Source organism: Mercenaria mercenaria, chromosome 2, assembly GCF_021730395.1.
Source record: "Mercenaria mercenaria strain notata chromosome 2, MADL_Memer_1, whole genome shotgun sequence".
In the NCBI taxonomy this organism is placed as follows: Eukaryota; Metazoa; Mollusca; class Bivalvia; order Venerida; family Veneridae; genus Mercenaria; species Mercenaria mercenaria.
In genome coordinates, this window is record NC_069362.1 from 69,676,703 (window position 1) to 69,691,710 (window position 15,008).

Here is a 15,008-nt window from a genome sequence, read left to right on the forward strand (position 1 = left end):
TGGGCTATCATGGTTGTATAATTATGATATTTTCTGTGAAAGGGACATTTCCTAATGCACAACGGTTTTCATGTCCAACACATTTTGGATTTTTTAATAGTTAGTGTTAACTTTGTGGTAGTCTTGAAATGCAGTTGCAATATGTGCTTCACTGGGTTTTTACAAATGTTAAATAAATATAATTGTTTTAACTGTAAATTGCTTATTTCGAATGCATATATATGAAAATACTAACACTCAAAATACTTCTCCCAGATGTTCTAACGATAACAATGAAACTGAAAAAGTTAGATATTTATTCCCCGGCCGAACCGTATATATCATATAGCTTTTGTCTTATCCTTGTCCGTTTGTCAGTCGTTCTGCAGTCAAAGTCATATTAAGTTATTATTTAGTACTTGGAGTTTGTAAAAAGGGCGCCATCTGTTGAGGCAATATTTTTTGTCAGATTTGTTTTTAATTAATGCTACGTACTAAGAATGGGTATTGACCGTTACTGAGCTTATAGTTACAGAATTATAAATACAGTTTTCTAATTTTACTTCAATAACGTTTGTAAGGAAACATGTATGTTGACACTTAATTTCTAGCTAGCGCGATTCATTGATTTGCCGATCATATTCTGCGGGATACCGAAAAATAAATCATTTCTTACAGTTACATTATATAGTATCATTGCCTTACTCGATTTTATTTATGCTTTCAAATAAACTCTTAAAAATTGTTTCTAAATGAATTAGAAAAGACATAGATATACTGAAAAGATAAAAAAAAAACATTAGCAAAAATATCGAGGGAGTTTTATGAATAAAGTGTACATTCTTACATGACTAGCAATGCTTAAATCGTCAAAATGATATTGTGTTTACGTCACATGGACGTTGTCTTTATAGCCCCCCAGAAATATTTAGCGCTTCAAAGTTTAATCAAACATTTTACTTAGTAGCAAGTATAAAACCAAATGTCAAATAGCACAACTGTTTTGCTTAATTTACACACATACTAAGTTGATTAATGGCCTTGCAGAATAAATCGCCATCATTTCCGCAAGAAGTATTACCATTTCCGGTCCTGGTGTGTATTGAACAAGAGAACAATTGGTGATAAAACATTTTTTTGTGCAAATGAGATCTCAATGTGCTCACTTTATTGCTGGTGACAGCCGTTCTCTTGCGCTTCTTTTTATTTGGGGTGCTTGTGGTTACATTTCTAAACTGTTCGTCTAAATTTGATGTATTTTGACGTGTTTTCTTTTCTTTTCTTTTACATTTGTATGTTACGTCGTTCTTTTTCGTTGTCAATGATAACCCATTCCTACATTTGCCTTTAAACAGACCCATCTGGAACGAACAAAAGTAATGATATCCTGCAGAACTGAGCATCCTGTCTTTGGCGATTCCTTTCAAACATTTAAAATAAAATTGACCATTTAATATTAAACTTTGTAGCAGTTGCGTTGATACGTACACATATAGTTTTAGCTCGATTTTTCGAAGAAAAAGTAGAGCTATTGCACTCGCACCGGCGTTGGAGTCGGCGTCGCCGTTTTTTCTGTTGTTTTTTTTTTTGCTGTTTTTTGTTTTTTTTTCTTTCTTTTTTTTTCTTTGTAAAGTCAAATATCTCTGTTACTATCAAAGCTATTGACTTGAAACTTAAAACAGTTATTAACTATCAAAGTCTACACAAAACGAATCAATCCCTATAACTCTGATATGAATTTTGATGGAGTTAAGCCCCTTTTTAACTTAGATTTTTTGGTTAACCCTTTTGGTTAACCCTTTTAATTAGCAACAACTATCTTTGTTACTATCAAAGCTATTGACTTCAAACTTAAAACAGTTATTTACTATCAAAGTCTACCCCAGGAAAAACAATCCCTATAACTCTGATTTGAATTTTGACAGAGTTGTGCCCCTTTTTAACTTAGATTTTTAAGTTTTATAACGTTTTTACTGGCAAAGCTCTAATTCAGATTCAAGCACTGAGAAAAGTCGAGTGCTCTGTCTTATAGACAGCTCTTGTTATTTTAGGTAGATTAAGTGCATTTGGGTAGTAAAATACAATTTTAAGCATCAAATTACAAACATTAAAACGAAATAGATATTACATTGCGAGAACGAAAACGCTTTATACGAGTGTTAATCACCCAGGAAAAGAACTGGTCAGTGGTTCCGACTCTGGACTTTTGCGTCTCCTCCAAGGCTTTGGCTCCTCCTCTTAGCCAAAAGTGAGCATAGAGGGGTAAAACCCGCCGTTAAAACACATAACTAATTCAGATTTAACATACCATTATGGGAAAAATTGGTTCTCACGTCAAGGATTGCATTCACCTTGCAAAATGGCCTGCAGGTATAAAAAGTATAATAATTTCTGAGTGGAACTACATTGGCTATTTTTGAAAAAAAGGCCTTACATTTATATGAGAAAGCTAATATTGCAATTGCATTTCAAGACTACCACAAAGTTAACACTTACTATTAAAAAATCCAAAATGCGTTGGACATGAAAACCGTTGTGCATTAGGAAATGTCCCTTTCACAGAAAATATCATAATTATAAAGCTTATAACGCCATGATAGCCCATCATTAGACAAGTGCAAAAGAAAAGAGAAGTGCAAATATCTCAGAATACATTCTAAGGAAATGAATAGGATGTTGTTACAATATCATCCATCAGATGTTTGTCACAATCCAAGGGAATCATGATAAAGCTCTGGTATGTGAGAATTGATGATACATTAAACAATCTCAATTTTTAAGTGCTTTGGCTCCCACTCCGGTTCTTGGCGCCTCCTCTGCGGCGGTGGCTCCTCCACATGGTGATAAATGCACATGTACGGGATAAACACGGTAGTAAACCACATAAGTCATGCAGTAGTAAGGTATGCTTTTCGGAAAAATTGATGCAGTGACTATAAAACCTTAAATTTGTGTAAATTAGGGTGAAATATATGGGAAAATGTCTATTTTTGGTTTAGACTTGCTCTATTTTCCAGCTTTCAAAAGTTCTCACGTCACAGAATGCATTTACCTTGCAAAATGACCTGTATATATAAAAAGTATAATTATTTCTGAGTGGAACTACATTGGCTATTTTTTGAAATAAGGGCTTACATTTATCTGAGAAAGGAAACAATCAACTCAACCCTCTTCTTTGTTTATATTCTGCATAAAGTTCCGGTCATTAGCGCCTCCTCGGAAGTATCACTGGCTCTTTTTTCAATTCATCTCCTCAAAGAGGACGAGCCAGTGTTTACAGGCCGTGTATAGCCTTGATTTAACGAATATATGGTTTAATCTATATAATTATAGGTTAACAGCTTTCTATTCGATATGGACATATACTAGTATTTGGAAGGGTACCGACCAGGAAAATCTGATACTAGCTTATCCGCTTTATCTCTATAACAAAACTGTGTTGATTTAATCATTTAAAAAATTTTACAGGAACTCCCTTCCTGGTTATTTTTGTCATTACTTTTTATATGGAGCCATCTCCAGGTAAATTATTATAAATACATTGATTCAAGTTCAAATGGTTCCTGAAAGGCACACTGCTACACTGTAAATGAAAAGGAAAAATAAATACCTCGAAACTATATGTAGAATATATTCGTTTTTATTAATGGAGATTAGTATTTTTTGTAAGTTAGATTCGAAAAATCTTGTTGCCAGACATGCTATTTTGATTGATTTGAAGAAAAAAATATATAGTAAGCTGCAAATATTAATAGTATTTCATTCTGCATGTCACTGATAATACATTTTGCACTTACTGTTTTAACAACATTATGAGTTATTTGTCGGTACGCCTAGTCAAGACTTTGTCATCCTGGTGTATTCGCGTATGTCGTTCTGGCGTGTTGGTGTCTTCAGACGCGACACGCAAGAACGACAAAGTCTTGACAACGTGGTGGCGCTCTCGCCGTATATCTTAGAGACGTATTCGAACGCTTTATTTGTTCTTCTGGTGTGGTGTGTTTGCGCGTTATCACCACCGTACCATCGCATTTTCACCATCGTACCATCGCGTTATCACCATCGTACCCCCCATAACTGTGAAGAAATTTCTTTCCGCTGTAAGTCACTACAGCCTTCGACAGAAGCTAATATAATACCAATATCATCATCCGCACGACTTTTATTTTGTGATATTGGTACTGTTTAGTTTTTCAGCTTGAACATTTTGGCTTGGGTGGTTCCAGTATCCCCGCTTTCATAGCAGCGGGTATTGTAAAATCATTCAATGGATATGATATCTGCTTTTCAATTTGTCTTTTGGCAGTTTCTGTGATATGCAGGCTCTGTAACCTCAGATCACTTTTCTAACTTCCAGTTTCTTTAGTTCTGCCCATTGATTTATCGTTTAGGACAATCCCATCATGCATGCCAGCATGCATTTCCACTACCATCCATGAACAAGCTCAATCAAACCGAGCCAACATTTTCATTTTTGTCGTGTTGAGCAATCTGTGGAATTTCCACATTTTATATTTTGTAATTGTTTCATCCGTAAGTTTCAACTGTCTGTAGCCATCTAGCAACATGACTTGTAGAATTTGCCAGTTCTAAGTGTAACCTTGTGACCAAAGAGATAGTGATGAAAATGTTCTAATGCTACAACTACAGACAGAAGTTCTTTCTGACTAGTGCAAAAATTAATTTCATGTCGTTCATGTCCATCTTGAACCTGTGATAGGGTAAGCTAAAATTGGGCTAGACACAAGACACGTCCTGTTAACACTGGCTCCCTCTCTTTTTGGAGGTGAGTGAAAACAGCCAATGAAACCTCCGAGGCGGCGCTATTGACTGGAACTATATACAAGAAATGTAAACAAAGAAAGAGGTTAATTTGATTTTTACTATCAATAGCAAGGTTAAGACCTTATTTCAAAACACGGGCAATGTAGTTCCCTTCAGAAATGATCATGCGTTTCATATATGCATGTCAGGTCGATTTGCAAAGCGAAAGCATTTCTTGACTTGAGGACTTTTGACAGTTATGAAATAGGACCTGTTTAAACAAAAAGTGGACATTTGTCTATATATTTCGCTCTAATTTACACAAATTAAAAGTTAAAAAAGTCATCATATCCATCTTAATGTCTTAAATATGTATAACCTACGTGATTTGCTGATAGGTTTCGCCTACATATGTGCATTTTTGACCAAGAGGAGCAGCCAGTGCTGCAGAGTAGGCGCTAAGAACCAGAGGCGGAGCCAATGCACATTTAATTTTTTAGTGTTTAACGCTTTTAATTTATCATTAAGCTATCCTTTTCCTTAAACTGTACTGAGAGATATTTGCGATTCATTTCTCTTTTACAACATGTCTTATGGCTCTTAAACGTACGGTCATTAGTTGTATATGATGTTTTGAATGTAGAGGGAATTTCCTATCCGACAACATGGATTGACGCGTTGATACAGTAGCCTAGTTTGAATAAAGAGGTTAAAAGTTTGGTATCCCACATGTTCTAAAGATAACAGTCAAATTGAAAATGTTATGTTTTGAAAATATGTATCCACTGTTAAAATCTTAGGAATATAGTTTTGACATCGTCCGTGTTCATTTGTCTGTCGTTCTATAGCCATAGCTGTGTATACAAAAGTCATATTAAGTTAATATTTAGTTCTCGTTGTTGGCCGGCCTTCGTTAGAAATGATCATTTCACTGTTATTATTATCATCTTTGCATAATAAGAAGTAGTGTCCCTTATGTGAATGATAAATCTTTGTCATGCTATAAACGTTTAAGCTCGTATTACAGTATATTGATTGGAGACTGCCTTCAGCTTATCTAGTCAGAATCTACGTTTTGACACAATAGTAATTGTCCATGAATGAATAGAAAAAAATGCAATTTTTGTCATAGCTCATGAATTTCCATGATGGCTTTTTCGCAGGGAGTACCAATTCATTTAAAAATTGAACACTTATTTTAACGATTTGTTACATGAAAGCTAGCTATGAGTATATACAATATACGGTTTCTAAATGTTAATTCAATATGGCTACGGCCACAGAACGACGGACACGGACACGGACAAAGACAAAAATATATCCTTTCGATTTTAATGGGGAATAAATATCTCGAAAACATGGAACTTTCAATTTGATATTTATATCTAGAATATGTGGATAATAACTTTTAGCCATAGTGTAAGTAATTCCTCATAAAATCTGGTCTATTTACAAGTCCATCAGTAAGATTTTAGCAAATCTTTTGAGATTAAAACAACAAAGATAATCTTGAAAACAGTAAATAACAGAGTACTTTCAAGTTTGTTATCATACTGATTGCCACATAGGTTACACTACTCTGTTTAATTCCAAAATTCGTTGGCTGTTGAATGGGCAATTCCCCTTACATTGGAAATATCATATACAACTTATGACCGTATGTTCGAGTGTCATTAGACATGTTACAATAGAGAAAGAAATCGCAAATATCTCTAAAACAGTTTAAGAAAAACGAAAATTTTGCCGCTATCTTAACAGCGTTAAACACCCTGAAATTAAATGTGCACTGGCTCCAACTCTGCTGAGGTTATTCAAATTTTGTGTAATTATGAGCCTACTCCTCTGATAGGGAATTTGTTGAGGAAGTAAATGCGAAAGAGTAGAAATTCAAAAATCAAATTTCATAGGATAAATTTATTTATTAGAAAAGATTATCTGGCGGCTAGACACAGGATGTACATGAGTGTACGGGTAATATGTCTCGTAAATCAAATTGATGGTCTTTTAAAAAGGGGTGACACTCTAATAAAGAAACACTTTATCGTTACCTTTTACAAATGAGCGACAATGAAATGTTCTTATGGAAGCATTTCAGACACATTTATACAAACATTATATATTATAACTTATGCATTTCTGCGTACCTAGCTTTCATATCTGAAAAAGTCAGATTTGCACACCGCAAACTATTCATTCAAGTTCATGCATGATATAAATTTAGTATCTTTTGCATGAACTGAAGTTTGAATATTTACAGCTTTGCTTGTTTTGCTAACTTCAAAATTATACTAATCTACTATCTGTACTTTAAATATTATCAAGTTATATTTAATTTCATGAGTGAACATACTAGAGATCTGTGACATCATAGTTGTTATGGAATGTATACAGTTTTGTTAAAGTTCTTTTATATTGATTAATAGCTAGACTATCAGTTTCTTTTAACTGTTATGATTACAAAAAAAACGCATCGTCAACTTTACCTACGAATTTAACAAAACCGAGTCCTAACAAAATAGTAGTCTGCTTTGTCTGGCACAGATAATTAACGGCTTCATGTTTTGCTAAATGATCCTTTTAGCAATTGATGGATGCACCAGACAGACAATAAATGTATTAAATCAAATGTGGGCAAGTAACAGATTTACTATAATCTTAAACATCTTATCATTTACACCAACTTGTTTTCACATAGTGCTTCATACAAGCTATAGTTTCACTTGTTGTGTCTTTAAAGTCTGAATTTCCTATTTTGCTATCTTTGCTGCTCACAAAAGATAGAGTTATGTTAGTATTAGTATAAAGATAATGGAATTATATAAACATAAGGCTTTACCTATTGTATTTGTTGAAAATTAATAACTATGTAGCTTAAATGAATTCAAAATGCAAGTTTGAAAAAATGTTATTATCTCCATTTGCCTGTCGTGAGTTCGCAACCAAGAAAGTTCAAAATACTTGTATCTAGGTTCAGATTGTTAAAATATCCAAATTTCTATCAAATGCAACTCAAATACGTGAAATTATATTGAACTAAAATAAATACTCACCTATCTGAATAATATGATGTGTGTGTTAGGGAGGTGGGTTGAGGGGGTAGGGGTAGTTATAAAATGTTCTATAAAAATGATAACACGTAAATGTTAAATAAAATCTGAAAAGTAGATCCCTCGGAAGCACCGAGAACAAGGCAAACAGTGAAAATTGCAGTCTCGGTTTGAGTGAGTCTGTTCTTCAGCAGTAATGGAAAATGTAACACTGCCCACGCCCCCTAGCACCGGCTTAAGCAGTGTTCAATCTTCAAAATCAATGATCCCGAAGGACCAGAAAATATAACAACACTGAGATGAAGTTGGGGCGACTTTTTACGGCGGCCACACAGCACTTAACACCCGCTGTTGTCTGAAAAGTAGATGCCCCGGAAGCACCTAGAACAAGGCAGTTATATAATAATATGTAATCGTTTTGTCCCTTAAATCCCAGAATGTTCGAAAAGTACAAAATGTCATAAATTATTGCTTAAACTTGGACACCTGCCTTAACGAATATAAAAGATAATATGTTGGGCAAAATTAACAGTGGGGACTTTTTGGGAAAGAATAGCAATAAGCTAGGGCAACGGCCAATTCTATTCTATACCGGCTGATGTAAAATTGCTTTTATTGCTTTTAATTTCTTTTAAATATGTAAACTGGAATGAACGATGGAGGACAATTACTGAAGTCAAAACGTTTTGGAGAACATTCGCCTTGTCTGATAACAGGGCTTGTAGGCTCTTAATAAACAGCTTTAAACTTACAAAAAGGCATGATATGTAAGTCACAGAAATGTAAATATGTATATAAAGCGAAAAGCGAAGGAAACCTTTTAAACCATGCACGAATGTACTAGATGATTTTATAGAAGGTGGGCCAACAAAAGAAACACCATGTATAACCGGATGAAACAGGAGCCTGCTTGTCACGACGGACCATCAGGCACAATCAAAGACTTAAAATCTAGAGCACAATTATAAATAATCTGGACATTGAACAGGCGATATGTCTCAAAATAGTGAGGTAATAACCTGTCACAATTTATGACGAAGCCATTGATAAGCGATATATATTCTATATCTTCATTAAATCCTTAATATGATTACACGCGCGAGCAAATATGATTTATTTAGACATTTTCTGCGTGTAAAAATGACTTTAGATGTTTGTTGAAAACCGAGGTCAGAGTGATTTTAATCATAACAATGTTCAAAAATATGAAAAACAGGTAACTTTTAAATACATAAACTTTTTTTCGCTTCTCTACTGTAGACGTAAAATATCGTTGCCGGTAGGCCTATCCTAGTAAAAGATTGTATTCTACTTTTCTTGGAGATTCTTGACGAATACTCTTAGTCCTATATTTCAGTTTTATCAATATAAAAGTTAAACAGAAATATTGCTTGTCATTCTGGAATTATATTTCTTCGGAAATAATCAGTTCTCGAAAAACATGTCTAGACGAAACACAGTCATTTCATTATTGTGAAAGTGAAATTAATGTTCCTTAATGACATAACATAGCATGAACAATCCAAGCAATATTAATATTGCAAATTTTGGTCGTATTTCATGGAATATTAGACGTTTACTGATCAGTATGATAACATACTATGTCTGTAGGAAATATCAAGGTACGTTTTCTGTAACATTTCATTACCTCAATGCAAGAAGTGGATAACTGCAATGACTTAGAGAAGGACTTATTCAGTTTTTGAGCTAGGTTGACGATTTGTGAAATGTTCTGCTGAATACCAGTCTAGTGTTATTATAAAGGTAAAACTTATACTTTAGTTACTGACGTCGGCGTCTTTCTAAAAATATATGTTTTATAACAAATAATCAAGGCTTTCGACTTGTTTGTCGTCTGATTTATCACGGTTCAGAATTCATATGCACAGGAATTGAATTACGAGTGCGTTAGCAATTAAATCGAGCCATGTTAGAAATATCTATTTGGAAATGGTAATTACCTTCATTTCTGAAATGAAATACCATACCAGTCCTTCTCATACGAAATCATGATTAAATATGATATTCTGATCTGACCACACAATTGATGTTTGATTCTTAATTAAAATGAAATATCAAACGTCTGCAACTTTTAGTTTTGATTAAATAAAAATTTCGTTATAAATAAGCATTTCCAGATGTTTCTGTTCTGGTTCTATAAGCAACATTTGTTTATTACTAGACTTGCCACATATAAATAACTGAAAGTATACTTCGCAGTCAAAGATTGTTTTCTTTTAAGGTATAAAATGCTGATATTATTGGGGATATTTTCTCCTGTCTCGTTCTATCGTGTTGGCAACAACACGGAAATACGCCAGAACAGCAAATAAAGCATTCGAATATATGTCGTTCTGGCGGTGAGGTTATTATGTCGTCAAGAACTTGTCGTTCTTGCATGTTGTCGCGTCTGAAGGCACCAACACACCAGATAAACAGATTAAGCCCCTTGATACGGACACTCTTGACATGTTTGGATTTTAGATAATTAGCAACGCGAATCTTCAGGTGACATGGGAGCGAAGTTTTCGAAATTTTGAAGCACGTTCCGGATACTCAAAGATCGGTTCAGTGGCAAAACACCACTGGCCTATGGGAACTTAAACTAGTTAATTACGCGCAAACTCTGACTTAATCCCAATCTGGGCTGTGCAAATGAAAGTTATCTCTGCCAGGTGAATCCCTTGCATACGTACTGGCAACTAAAACACAATAGGTTAAACATAAAAATGTTCGTGTGAAAATACAACAGCATCCGCAGAAACCCGAAGGAACCAAATACGTATGTGCTTTAATGCCTTTGCAGAGCAACAAGAGAAACACCCGTAAGGACACGACGAAACATGCCGAATGAATTCAGTCCCGACGTGCTTTGAGAACTGCCTATCATGTGGACTAAGTACAGTGTTGACTTTTCAGGTTTACATTTCCTGATACCCATATAGGATGTATGGAGAAGCTTAAACAAGAGTCAAGGTAGCACGTCATGAGGCACGTCTTACTATTTGCATTGAAACTTATCGTAAAAATAACGATGCAGCTACATACTGTCTCTTCACTACCCATACAAAATGTCACTTCAAAAGTTCATTCACATGTCATGGCACTGTCAGACTACGAAACCAGGGATCATGTGTTCTAATCACCAAAAGGTTACTGCTTATCGGAAAAATAATTTCTGTCACCAGTAAAGCCCCTGACGTGCGACGTTTGCAATCACCATGTTTTCTGTATTTGTATTTTTCTTATAACTATGCACTATATCTGGGAGGTTCCATGTTATAAATATGTAGACGTTAATTTTTAATTTTGTCTGTAGTTCCTGTGAAATTTGTGTTAAATAAACCCACGTACCGGATGAAAAGAAACTGAAAATACTGAGGTACTGAGGTACTAAGGAAACCGCAGAACTTGGCATAAAAGATTTATCGCGTGACATGCAAGAACCTATCAAAAGACCAATTACATTCCTTTCAAATAACTTTGAAAATATCCTCATTAAAGACTTCAGGTCAAACACAGAACTAAACAATAAGATTATCTTCTTTAAAAAATGTTTAGGGTAATTGGTCAAACAAAAGGAAACAATTTTAGTAAAACAACGATTTAACTAAATTGCAATAGTGATGTGGCACAGTTTATTTGATGGAATACAGTTGGTCCCCGTACGGTATTGACAAAGAGATATTTGTCCTCTCAGACGCTTTGAATGCTAGAAATTGATACTTAATTCGATTTATAAGAAAGGACCGGTAAGCGGCAACCAGCTGTCTCTCTGTCGAAAGGTCAAAAAGCTCAAAGGTCAAAATTAGTACATCAGATCGTTCAAAATTATCAAACGTAATCTAGTCCAAAAGTAAGAATTCATATGCAGTAAAGATCCTGGACATTCAGCATACAGATGTCTATGATTCCACCAATTTTAACACAAAAAAAAACAACAATACCTAATCATTAAAAATACTAGACAAGATTCCCCACTAAAAGATCAGATAGCCTATACCTTAAAATCGGGATGTCTTGGAAAATGCAAACATCCTGAATAAGCAATGCCAGTCGATAGAGTGAGTAGTCACCGAAAGCCCCAATGGATGGAACAACTGATTTCCAGTCAGGTGTCAAATCATCTCCTAAGCATCTACTCTAGGCCAATAATAATTGAAACAGTACCAATTTAAGTGTTTCACACAACATTGTACACTAGTCGGTATATCAGTCTCGGCCAGGAATCAAGCCCGGATAGCTGTCGTTGTTACATACATTATATTATGTAGTTAAATATGCTAACAACAGTGTCACTGCCTCAGCTATGCAGAAATGCTCTATAGAAACCAAAATATCCAGTGAAAAATTGTTATAGATCCGAAAAGTCCTGAAACTACTCAAAATTCTCAACGTGGATAAAGCTGCAACCCAGGGCCCACACTGGGCTGAAAAAAGTTGGAGCCACCTTTTTTTTTCGGAAACGGTAGGGAGGGTGCTGGAGAGGTTTCCCTTCCCGCGGTGCGTTGAAAATTTTTGTTACTTCCCATAAGCAAATGGTGATATTCTAGCTATATAGGGGGACTTTTGAATGAAAGCGGGTATACCTCTAAAGCAAGTTTTGTATTTTAAAATGTTGTTGGATGTTTGAAGCAACCTGTCTGAAATATTTTTCCATTACAGCTTCTTTTTGTTGTGGGCCTACTATGTAAATGCATGGCCCGGGGGCTGTGTTTTTGGTGCTCTGTGCTTCCGAGAAATCTACCCTGATACAGGATTACATTTCAAATCCATTCCTAACTTTTAAAGACATTCAAAAAACATGGCAAACCAAACACCTTTACTAATTACTTACTAAGATCACAGACACGGGTCCAGTGTATTTTTTTTTTTTTTTTTTTTTTTTTTTTTGATTAATATAAAAAACAACCTTTTTTTCACACAAATAGCTTTCTACAGTATATGTTAGTCAAATGAAAAAAAATGACAAAAATCCGGTCACAGTGTCTGACGGTGGCGACAACGATAAAAAATTCATCAAACCATTCATTATTTTGCCGATTTATTTATTAATTATCTGATCCATGGAAATTAAAGGCATCAATCATTTAATCTGCCGTAATGACAACAAAACAAAAAGTTTATTTTAATCCGATAATCGGTTGCTAATTGGTTGCGAATTGCATCTTCTCGCGTGTCAAGATGTTTATTACACATTGTTATATGTAAAGTAAACGCAGACTGGGTAGTTCTATCCCGAAATAAGTTAATTTTATAAGGTAAAATTATCGGAACCAGTCAACTGTTTTTTAACATAATTTCTCGGAGGTTATGATTTAGAACGTCTGAAACAAAATGGCGGTCGAAATACGAACATTTTTTTTCATTTTCGCCACTCGCGATTTTTCTTCGCCACTTTCATCGCAGATTCGCCAAATGGCTCGAGTGGCGAACGACAGCGTGGGCCCTGAACCCCACATAAGACAAAGTCCATTGTCCCAAAGGAGACTTGTCATAGTATCACTGATATTCCAGTGTTCCAAATTTCAGGTCAGTTCCTTTCAGACTGGACGAGGGCAAATGTTTCCCCATCCACAGTTCAAGAAAAGTGATACTCTAGTTACCCAGCAATATATAGACCAACATCGTTAAAATATTTTCTATACAAATTCCAATAGCACGCTAGAATCTATTGCATCTAGCCAGTCGACATACCTGTATCTGTATTTGTATATATGCGACGCAGGACCATTTTTGGTATAAGGCGTCAGGGTGAGTACTGACCGTTTAATCACGATGCGTGAGAGATGATTTAAAGCTCTCCACTGTCTCTTCGCATGCAACAGTTTCGTCAAGTCTATTCCATTCCTGCACTGCCTTAATAAAAGAGAATGTTTATATTGTTCAGAATTTGCAATGTTAACTTTGTAACAGTTTAAATTGGATGGTTTTAACAGAATTTTTCAACTATGTTGGAACTAATACTGTCACAAATGATTTTGGGACGTATTAGTTTCCTAATTATCACTGATGTTGAAGTTGAACAACTATTTTTTTTTTCAATTCCTGGTACGATACCTCTGATGATTTTAAAAATTAATATTAATCGTGCCTGGCGTCTTCTGTTCTGTAGGCTGTCCAAGTTGAAGGTTTGTAACATGTTAATCACGCACCCATCTTCTCTGGAGTGGTAATCTTTCAAGATGAATCATAGCAGCATGTCGCTGAATTTTCTCAAACAGAGTTGATATCCTTAACGTAATAGGGATCCAAGATAACTGATCCATATTCAATTGAAGACCGAACAAGTGAAATATATACAAGTTTTCTAAGCCTTGATCACAGTTCCTAAGATTCCTCTTCAAAAAAACAAAGATGAATTAGCCATTTTACAGATACTGGTGAAGTGTGTGTCCCATGTTAGATCCTTTTGATAAAGTTAAATCGAGGTAAGGATTTGAGTCCACAAGCTGTAAGATGGTTTTACCTAGTTCATAGAAGAAATTTGACTTCTGGCTAACACTTGAAATATAACATTTCTTGGCACTAAACTTCATGCCCCATAAATTTGCCTACTTTTCAAGTTCATGCATGCCTTCCTGTAGTAAAAAGTGGTCGTCATGTGAACGAATGGAACTGTATAATAAACAGTCATCAGCAAACAAACGTACTGAATCTGGAAGATCGTTTATATGACATAAAAGCTTTGAGAGGGCCTATAGGACTGTTCCTTGAGGTACACCATGCAGGTTCACCTTCCACAACAACGTTCATATTTGTGTAGATGGGTATCGTTTTAGTATAAACCACAAAAACCACTTTAATATGGGTATCAGAAAGACCTAAAACAATATACACATGTATAACAAACATGATAATAATTGCATGTATACTTCATACGATCAATATTTCAATACAATTCAATAAACGCGGTGGTAATAATTGTAAGCATAACTGATTATAATTACGATAACAATAATTAAATATTGCTTACCAGTGCCACTGTGTTTGTAAATATACAACATATATCCCAAAAATGGTACTAATGTACTAGTACTATTACTAAGTACAATGATATATAGATATGTATTTGATTGGAGGACAAAATGCGTCCTAACTCTCTGAGACGCTTAGAGGAATGCTCTGGGTGGTCAGATAGGGAAGGTTACTCATGCACAACATGCTGGGTAAAATTACAAGAAAATTCCTAGATGCAGAACATTGGAGACATCACTG

The 15,008-nt window shown here is 34.9% G+C and overlaps 1 protein-coding gene across 1 annotated transcript in view; it reads right to left on the bottom strand.

Moving 5' to 3' along the window:
- Positions 1-15,008, bottom strand: part of LOC123564231 (BTB/POZ domain-containing protein KCTD5-like) — a 425,345-nt gene that overhangs the window by 255,837 nt on the left and 154,500 nt on the right. The gene's annotated exons all lie outside the window — the stretch shown is intronic.